This window comes from Anopheles nili, unplaced genomic scaffold, assembly GCF_943737925.1.
Source record: "Anopheles nili unplaced genomic scaffold, idAnoNiliSN_F5_01 U_low_cov_1, whole genome shotgun sequence".
In the NCBI taxonomy this organism is placed as follows: domain Eukaryota; kingdom Metazoa; phylum Arthropoda; class Insecta; order Diptera; family Culicidae; genus Anopheles; species Anopheles nili.
The window spans coordinates 606911-618177 of NW_026525539.1; positions in this window are offsets into that span (position 1 = coordinate 606911).

Consider the following 11267-nt stretch of genomic DNA (forward strand, 5'->3'; position numbering starts at 1 on the left):
TACATCCTCGATCTAAAAAAAATTTTTTTAGTACATCCTCGATCTAAAAAAATTTTTTTAGTACATCCCCGACCTAAAAAAAATTTTTTTAGTACATCCTCGACCTAAAAAAAATTTTTTTAGTACATCCTCGATCTAAAAAAATTTTTTTAGTACATCCTCGACCTAAAAAAAATTTTTTTAGTACATCCTCGATCTAAAAAAATTTTTGTAGTACATCCTCGATTTAAAAAAAATTTTTTTAGTACATCCTCGATTTAAAAAAATTTTTTTAGTACATCCTCGATCTAAAAAAATTTTTTTAGTACATCCTCGATTTAAAAAAATTTTTTTAGTACATCCTCGATCTAAAAAAAATTTTTTTAGTACATCCTCGATTTAAAAAAAATTTTTTTAGTACATCCTCGATCTAAAAAAAATTTTTTTAGTACATCCTCGATCTAAAAAAAATTTTTTTAGTACATCCTTGATATGAAAAAATTTTTTTTAGTACATCCTCGATTTAAAAAAAATTTTTTAGTACATCCTCGATCTAAAAAAAATTTTTTTAGTACATCCTCGATCTAAAAAAATTTTTTTAGTACATCCTCGATTTAAAGAAAATTTTTTTAGTACATCCTCGATTTAAAAAATTTTTTTTAGTACATCCTCGATCTAAAAAAAATTTTTTTAGTACATCCTCGATCTAAAAAAATTTTTTTAGTACATCCCCGACCTAAAAAAAATTTTTTTAGTACATCCTCGACCTAAAAAAAATTTTTTTAGTACATCCTCGATCTAAAAAAATTTTTTTAGTACATCCTCGACCTAAAAAAAATTTTTTTAGTACATCCTCGATCTAAAAAAATTTTTGTAGTACATCCTCGATTTAAAAAAAATTTTTTTAGTACATCCTCGATTTAAAAAAATTTTTTTAGTACATCCTCGATCTAAAAAAATTTTTTTAGTACATCCTCGATTTAAAAAAATTTTTTTAGAACATCCTCGATCTAAAAAAAATTTTTTTAGTACATCCTCGATCTAAAAAAAATTTTTTTAGTACATCCTCGATCTAAAAAAATTTTTTTAGTACATCCTCGATTTAAAAAAAAATTTTTTAGTACATCCTCGATCTAAAAAAATTTTTTTAGTACATCCTCGATCTAAAAAAAATTTTTTTAGTACATCCTTGATATGAAAAAATTTTTTTTAGTACATCCTCGATTTAAAAAAAATTTATTAGTACATCCTCGATCTAAAAAAAATTTTTTTAGTACATCCTCGATCTAAAAAAATTTTTTTAGTACATCCTCGATCTAAAAAAATTTTTTTAGTACATCCTCGACCTAAAAAAAATTTTTTTAGTACATCCTCGATCTAAAAAAATTTTTTTAGTACATCCTCGATTTAAAAAAAATTTTTTTAGTACATCCTCGATTTAAAAAAATTTTTTTAGTACATCCTCGATCTAAAAAAAATTTTTTTAGTACATCCTCGATCTAAAAAAATTTTTTTAGTACATCCTCGACCTAAAAACAATTTTTTTAGTACATCCTCGATCTAAAAAAATTTTTTTAGTACATCCTCGATTTAAAAAAATTTTTTTTAGTACATCCTCGATCTAAAAAAATTTTTTTAGTACATCCTCGATCTAAAAAAAATTTTTTTAGTACATCCTTGATATGAAAAAATTTTTTTTAGTACATCCTCGATTTAAAAAAAATTTTTTAGTACATCCTCGATCTAAAAAAAATTTTTTTAGTACATCCTCGATCTAAAAAAATTTTTTTAGTACATCCTCGATTTAAAAAAAATTTTTTTAGTACATCCTCGATTTAAAAAAATTTTTTTAGTACATCCTCGATCTAAAAAAAATTTTTTTAGTACATCCTCGATCTAAAAAAATTTTTTTAGTACATCCTCGACCTAAAAAAAATTTTTTTAGTACATCCTCGATCTAAAAAAATTTTTTTAGTACATCCTCGACCTAAAAAAAATTTTTTTAGTACATCCTCGATCTAAAAAAATTTTTTTAGAACATCCTCGACCTAAAAAAAATTTTTTTAGTACATCCTCGATCTGAAAAAATTTTTTTAGTACATCCTCGATTTAAAAAAAATTTTTTGATACATCCTCGATCTAAAAAAAATTTTTTTAGTACATCCTCGATCTAAAAAAATTTTTTTAGTACATCCTCGATTTAAAAAAAATTTTTTTAGTACATCCTCGATCTAAAAAAATTTTTTCAGTACATCCTCGATTTAAAAAAATTTTTTTAGTACATCCTCGATTTAAAAAAATTTTTTTAGTACATCCTCGATCTAAAAAAATTTTTTTAGTACATCCTCGATTTAAAAAAATTTTTTTAGTACATCCTCGATCTAAAAAAAATTTTTTTAGTACATCCTCGATCTAAAAAAAATTTTTTTAGTACATCCTCGATCTAAAAAAATTTTTTTAGTACATCCTCGATTTAAAAAAAAATTTTTTAGTACATCCTCGATCTAAAAAAATTTTTTTAGTACATCCTCGATCTAAAAAAAATTTTTTTAGTACATCCTTGATATGAAAAAATTTTTTTTAGTACATCCTCGATTTAAAAAAAATTTTTTAGTACATCCTCGATCTAAAAAAAATTTTTTTAGTACATCCTCGATCTAAAAAAATTTTTTTAGTACATCCTCGATCTAAAAAAAATTTTTTTAGTACATCCTCGACCTAAAAAAAATTTTTTTAGTACATCCTCGATCTAAAAAAATTTTTTTAGTACATCCTCGATTTAAAAAAAATTTTTTTAGTACATCCTCGATTTAAAAAAATTTTTTTAGTACATCCTCGATCTAAAAAAAATTTTTTTAGTACATCCTCGATCTAAAAAAATTTTTTTAGTACATCCTCGACCTAAAAAAAATTTTTTTAGTACATCCTCGATCTAAAAAAATTTTTTTAGTACATCCTCGATTTAAAAAAAATTTTTTTAGCACATCCTCGATCTAAAAAAATTTTTTTAGTACATCCTCGATCTAAAAAAAATTTTTTTAGTACATCCTTGATATGAAAAAATTTTTTTAGTACATCCTCGATTTAAAAAAAATTTTTTAGTACATCCTCGATCTAAAAAAAATTTTTTTAGTACATCCTCGATTTAAAAAAAATTTTTTTAGTACATCCTCGATTTAAAAAAAATTTTTTTAGTACATCCTCGATCTAAAAAAATTTTTTTAGTACATCCTCGATCTAAAACAATTTTTTTAGTACATCCTCGATTTAAAAAAAATTTTTTTAGTACATCCTCGATTTAAAAAAAATTTTTTAGTACATCCTCGATCAAAAAAAATTTTTTTAGTACATCCTCGACCTAAAAAAAATTTTTTTAGTACATCCTCGACCTAAAAAAGTTTTTTTAGTACATCCTCGATCTAAAAAAAATTTTTTTAGTACATCCTCGATCTAAAAGAATTTTTTTAGTACATCCTCGATTTAAAAAAAATTTTTTTAGTACATCCTCGATCTAAAAAAATTTTTTTAGTACATCCTCGACCTAAAAAAAATTTTTTTAGTACATCCTCGACCTAAAAAAATTTTTTTAGTACATCCTCGATCTAAAAAAAATTTTTTTAGTACATCCTCGATTTAAAAAAAATTTTTTTAGTACATCCTCGATTTAAAAAAATTTTTTTAGTACATCCTCGATCTAAAAAAATTTTTTTAGTACATCCTCGACCTAAAAAAAATTTTTTTAGTACATCCTCGATCTAAAAAAATTTTTTTAGTACATCCTCGACCTAAAAAAAATTTTTTTAGTACATCCTCGATCTAAAAAAATTTTTTTAGTACATCCTCGATTTAAAAAAAATTTTTTTAGTACATCCTCGATCTAAAAAAATTTTTTTAGTACATCCTCGACCTAAAAAAAATTTTTTTAGTACATCCTCGACCTAAAAAAATTTTTTTAGTACATCCTCGATCTAAAAAAAATTTTTTAGTACATCCTCGATTTAAAAAAAATTTTTTTAGTACATCCTCGATTTAAAAAAATTTTTTTAGTACATCCTCGATCTAAAAAAATTTTTTTAGTACATCCTCGATTTAAAAAAAATTTTGTAGTACATCCTCGATCTAAAAAAATTTTTTTAGTACATCCTCGACCTAAAAAAAATTTTTTTAGTACATCCTCGACCTAAAAAAATTTTTTTAGTACATCCTCGATCTAAAAAAAATTTTTTTAGTACATCCTCGATCTAAAAAATTTTTTTAGTACATCCTCGATTTAAAAAAAATTTTTTTAGTACATCCTCGATTTAAAAAAATTTTTTTAGTACATCCTCGATCTAAAAAAAAATTTTTTAGTACATCCTCGATCTAAAAAAATTTTTTTAGTACATCCTCGACCTAAAAAAAATTTTTTTAGTACATCCTCGATCTAAAAAAATTTTTTTAGTACATCCTCGACCTAAAAAAAATTTTTTTAGTACATCCTCGATCTAAAAAAATTTTTTTAGTACATCCTCGATTTAAAAAAAAATTTTTTAGTACATCCTCGATCTAAAAAAATTTTTTTAGTACATCCTCGATCTAAAAAAAATTTTTTTAGTACATCCTTGATATGAAAAAATTTTTTTTAGTACATCCTCGATTTAAAAAAAAATTTTTAGTACATCCTCGATCTAAAAAAAATTTTTTTAGTACATCCTCGATCTAAAAAAATTTTTTTAGTACATCCTTGATATGAAAAAATTTTTTTTAGTACATCCTCGATCTAAAAAAAATTTTTTTAGTACATCCTCGATTTAAAAAAAAATTTTTTAGTACATCCTCGATCTAAAAAAATTTTTTTAGTACATCCTCGATCTAAAAAAAATTTTTTTAGTACATCCTTGATATGAAAAAATTTTTTTTAGTACATCCTCGATTTAAAAAAAATTTTTTAGTACATCCTCGATCTAAAAAAAATTTTTTAGTACATCCTCGACCTAAAAATAATTTTTTTAGTACATCCTCGACCTAAAAAAAATTTATTTAGTACATCCTCGATCTAAAAAAATTTTTTTAGTACATCCTCGACCTAAAAAAAATTTTTTTAGTACATCCTCGATCTAAAAAAATTTTTTAGTACATCCTCGATTTAAAAAAAATTTTTTTAGTACATCCTCGATTTAAAAAAATTTTTTTAGTACATCCTCGATCTAAAAAAATTTTGTTAGTACATCCTCGATCTAAAAAAAATTTTTTTAGTACATCCTTGATATGAAAAAAATTTTTTTAGTACATCCTCGATTTAAAAAAAAATTTTTAGTACATCCTCGATCTAAAAAAAATTTTTTTAGTACATCCTCGATCTAAAAAAATTTTTTTAGTACATCCTTGATATGAAAAAAATTTTTTTAGTACATCCTCGATCTAAAAAAAATTTTTTTAGTACATCCTCGATTTAAAAAAAAATTTTTTAGTACATCCTCGATCTAAAAAAATTTTTTTAGTACATCCTCGATCTAAAAAAAATTTTTTTAGTACATCCTTGATATGAAAAAATTTTTTTTAGTACATCCTCGATTTAAAAAAAATTTTTTAGTACATCCTCGATCTAAAAAAAATTTTTTAGTACATCCTCGATCTAAAAAAATTTTTTTAGTACATCCTCGATCTAAAAAAAATTTTTTTAGTACATCCTCGATCTAAAAAAAATTTTTTAGTACATCCTCGACCTAAAAAAAATTTTTTTAGTACATCCTCGATCTAAAAAAATTTTTTTAGTACATCCTTGATATGAAAAAATTTTTTTTAGTACATCCTCGATCTAAAAAAAATTTTTTAGTACATCCTCGATTTAAAAAAAAATTTTTTAGTACATCCTCGATCTAAAAAAATTTTTTTAGTACATCCTCGATCTAAAAAAAATTTTTTTAGTACATCCTCGATTTAAAAAAATTTTTTAGTACATCCTCGATCTAAAAAAAATTTTTTTAGTACATCCTCGATCTAAAAAAATTTTTTTAGTACATCCTCGATTTAAAAAAAAATTTTTTAGTACATCCTCGATCTAAAAAAATTTTTTAAGTACATCCTCGATCTAAAAAAAATTTTTTTAGTACATCCTTGATATGAAAAAATTTTTTTTAGTACACCCTCGATTTAAAAAAAACTTTTTAGTACATCCTCGATCTAAAAAAAATTTTTTTAGTACATCCTCGATCTAAAAAAATTTTTTTAGTACATCCTCGACCTAAAAAAAATTTATTTAGTACATCCTCGATCTAAAAAAATTTTTTTAGTACATCCTCGACCTAAAAAAAATTTTTTTAGTACATCCTCGATCTAAAAAAATTTTTTTAGTACATCCTCGATTTAAAAAAAATTTTTTTAGTACATCCTCGATTTAAAAAAATTTTTTTAGTACATCCTCGATCTAAAAAAATTTTTTTAGTACATCCTCGATCTAAAAAAAATTTTTTTAGTACATCCTCGATCTAAAAAAATTTTTTTAGTACATCCTCGATTCAAAAAAAATTTTTTTAGTACATCCTCGATCTAAAAAAATTTTTTTAGTACATCCTCGATCTAAAAAAAATTTTTTTAGTACATCCTCGATCTAAAAAAAATTTTTTTAGTACATCCTCGATCTAAAAAAATTTTTTTAGTACATCCTCGATTTAAAAAAAATTTTTTTAGTACATCCTCGATTTAAAAAAATTTTTTTAGTACATCCTCGATCTAAAAAAAATTTTTTTAGTACATCCTCGATCTAAAAAAATTTTTTTAGTACATCCTCGACCTAAAAAAAATTTTTTTAGTACATCCTCGATCTAAAAAAATTTTTTTAGTACATCCTCGACCTAAAAAAAATTTTTTTAGTACATCCTCGATCTAAAAAAATTTTTTTAGTACATCCTCGATTTAAAAAAAATTTTTTTAGTACATCCTCGATTTAAAAAAATTTTTTTAGTACATCCTCGATCTAAAAAAAATTTTTTTAGTACATCCTCGATCTAAAAAAATTTTTTTAGTACATCCTCGACCTAAAAAAAATTTTTTTAGTACATCCTCGATCTAAAAAAATTTTTTTAGTACATCCTCGACCTAAAAAAAATTTTTTTAGTACATCCTCGACCTAAAAAAAATTTTTTTAGTACATCCTCGATCTAAAAAAATTTTTTTAGTACATCCTCGATTTAAAAAAAATTTTTTTAGTACATCCTCGATCTAAAAAAATTTTTTTAGTACATCCTCGACCTAAAAAAAATTTTTTTAGTACATCCTCGATCTAAAAAAATTTTTTTAGTACATCCTCGATTCAAAAAAAATTTTTTTAGTACATCCTCGATTTAAAAAAAATTTTTTTAGTACATCCTCGATCTAAAAAAATTTTTTTAGTACATCCTCGATCTAAAAAAAAATTTTTAGTACATCCTTGATATGAAAAAATTTTTTTTAGTACATCCTCGATTTAAAAAAAATTTTTTAGTACATCCTCGATCTAAAAAAAATTTTTTTAGCACATCCTCGATCTAAAAAAATTTTTTTAGTACATCCTCGATTTAAAAAAAATTTTTTTAGTACATCCTCGATCTAAAAAAATTTTTTAGTACATCCTCGATTTAAAAAAAATTTTTTAGTACATCCTCGATCTAAAAAAAATTTTTTTAGCACATCCTCGATCTAAAAAAATTTTTTTAGTACATCCTCGATCTAAAAAAAATTTTTTTAGTACATCCTCGATTTAAAAAAAATTTTTTTAGTACATCCTTGATATGAAAAAATTTTTTTTAGTACATCCTCGATTTAAAAAAAATTTTTTAGTACATCCTCGATCTAAAAAAAATTTTTTTAGCACATCCTCGATCTAAAAAAATTTTTTAGTACATCCTCGATCTAAAAAAAATTTTTTTAGTACATCCTCGATCTAAAAAAATTTTTTTAGTACATCCTCGATTTAAAAAAAAATTTTTTAGTACATCCTCGATTTAAAAAAATTTTTTTAGTACATCCTCGATCTAAAAAAATGTTTTTAGTACATCCTCGATCTAAAAAAATTTTTTTAGTACATCCTCGACCTAAAAAAAATTTTTTTAGTACATCCTCGATCTAAAAAAATTTTTTTAGTACATCCTCGACCTAAAAAAAATTTTTTTAGTACATCCTCGATCTAAAAAAATTTTTTTAGTACATCCTCGATTTAAAAAAAATTTTTTTAGTACATCCTCGATTTAAAAAAATTTTTTTAGTACATCCTCGATCTAAAAAAATTTTTTTAGTACATCCTCGATCTAAAAAAATTTTTTTAGTACATCCTCGACCTAAAAAAATTTTTTTAGTACATCCTCGACCTAAAAAAAATTTTTTTAGTACATCCTCGATCTAAAAAAATTTTTTAGTACATCCTCGATTTAAAAAAAATTTTTTAGTACATCCTCGATCTAAAAAAAATTTTTTTAGCACATCCTCGACCTAAAAAAATTTTTTTAGTACATCCTCGATCTAAAAAAAATTTTTTTAGTACATCCTCGATTTAAAAAAAATTTTTTTAGTACATCCTTGATATGAAAAAATTTTTTTTAGTACATCCTCGATTTAAAAAAAATTTTTTAGTACATTCTCGATCTAAAAAAAATTTTTTTAGCACATCCTCGATCTAAAAAAATTTTTTTAGTACATCCTCGAACTAAAAAAATTTTTTTAGTACATCCTCGATCTAAAAAAATTTTTTTAGTACATCCTCGATTTAAAAAAAATTTTTTTAGTACATCCTCGATTTAAAAAAATTTTTTTAGTACATCCTCGATCTAAAAAAATTTTTTTAGTACATCCTCGATCTAAAAAAATTTTTTTAGTACATCCTCGATTTAAAAAAAATTTTTTTAGTACATCCTCGATTTAAAAAAATTTTTTTTTGTACATCCTCGATCTAAAAAAATTTTTTTAGTACATCCTCGATCTAAAAAATTTTTTTTTAGTACATCCTCGATCTAAAAAAAATTTTTTTAGTACATCCTCGACCTAAAAAAAATTTTTTTAGTACATCCTCGATCTAAAAAAATTTTTTTAGTACATCCTCGATTTAAAAAAAATTTTTTTAGTACATCCTCGATTTAAAAAAATTTTTTTAGTACATCCTCGATCTAAAAAAATTTTTTTAGTACATCCTCGATTTAAAAAAAATTTTTTTAGTACATCCTCGACCTAAAAAAAATTTTTTAGTACATCCTCGATTTAAAAAAATTTTTTTAGTACATCCTCGATCTAAAAAAATTTTTTTAGTACATCCTCGATTTAAAAAAAATTTTTTTAGTACATCCTCGATCTAAAAAATTTTTTTTAGTACATCCTCGATCTAAAAAAAAAATTTTTAGTACATCCTTGATATGAAAAAATTTTTTTTAGTACATCCTCGATTTAAAAAAAATTTTTTAGTACATCCTCGATCTAAAAAAAATTTTTTTAGCACATCCTCAATCTAAAAAAATTTTTTTAGTACATCCTCGATCTAAAAAAAATTTTTTTAGTACATCCTCGATCTAAAAAAATTTTTTTAGTACATCCTCGATTTAAAAAAAATTTTTTTAGTCCATCCTCGATTTAAACAAATTTTTTTAGTACATCCTCGATCTAAAAAAATTTTTTTAGTACATCCTCGATCTAAAAAAATTTTTTTAGTACATCCTCGACCTAAAAAAAATTTTTTTAGTACATCCTCGATCTAAAAAAATTTTTTTAGTACATCCTCGACCTAAAAAAAATTTTTTTAGTACATCCTCGATCTAAAAAAATTTTTTTAATACATCCTCGATTTAAAAAAAATTTTTTTAGTACATCCTCGATTTAAAAAAATTTTTTTAGTACATCCTCGATCTAAAAAAATTTTTTTAGTACATCCTCGACCTAAAAAAAATTTTTTTAGTACATCCTCGATCTAAAAAAATTTTTTTAGTACATCCTCGATTTAAAAAAAATTTTTTTAGTACATCCTCGATTTAAAAAAATTTTTTTAGTACATCCTCGATCTAAAAAAATTTTTTTAGTACATCCTCGATTTAAAAAAAATTTTTTTAGTACATCCTCGATTTAAAAAAAATTTTTTTAGTACATCCTCGATTTAAAAAATTTTTTTTAGTACATCCTCGATTTAAAAAAATTTTTTTAGTACATCCTCGATCTAAAAAAATTTTTTTAGTACATCCTCGATTTAAAAAAAATTTTTTTAGTACATCCTCGATTTAAAAAAATTTTTTTAGTACATCCTCGATCTAAAAAAAATTTTTTTAGTACATCCTCGATCTAAAAAAATTTTTTTAGTACATCCTCGACCTAAAAAAAATTTTTTTAGTACATCCTCGAACTAAAAAAAATTTTTTTAGTACATCCTCGATCTAAAAAAATTTTTTTAGTACATCCTCGATCTAAAAAAAATTTTTTTAGTACATCCTCGATCTAAAAAAATTTTTTTAGTACATCCTCGATTTAAAAAAAATTATTTTAGTACATCCTCGATCTAAAAAAATTTTTTTAGTACATCCTCGACCTAAAAAAAATTTTTTTAGTACATCCTCGATCTAAAAAAATTTTTTTAGTACATCCTCGACCTAAAAAAAATTTTTTTTGTACATCCTCGATCTAAAAAAATTTTTTTAGTACATCCTCGATTTAAAAAAAATTTTTTTAGTACATCCTCGATTTAAAAAAATTTTTTTAGTACATCCTCGATTTAAAAAAAATTTTTTTAGTACATCCTCGATCTAAAAAAATTTTTTTAGTACATCATCGATCTAAAAAAAATTTTTTTAGTACATCCTCGATTTAAAAAAAATTTTTTAGTACATCCTCGATCTAAAAAAATTTTTTTAGTACATCCTCGATTTAAAAAAAATTTTTTAGTACATCCTCGATCTAAAAAAAATTTTTTTAGTACATCTTCGATCTAAAAAAATTTTTTTAGTACATCCTCGATTTAAAAAAAATTTTTTAGTACATCCTCGATCTAAAAAAATTATTTTAGTACATCGTCGATTTAAAAAAAATTTTTTTAGTACATCCTCGATCTAAAAAAAATTTTTTAGTACATCCTCGACCTAAAAAAAATTTTTTTAGTACATCCTCGATCTAAAAAAATTTTTTTAGTACATCCTCGACCTAAAAAAAATTTTTTTAGTACATCCTCGATCTAAAAAAATTTTTTTAGTACATCCTCGATTTAAAAAAAATTTTTTTAGTACATCCTCGATCTAAAAAAATTTTTTTAGTACATCCTCGATCTAAAAAAAATTTTTTTAGTACATCCTTGATATGAAAAAAAT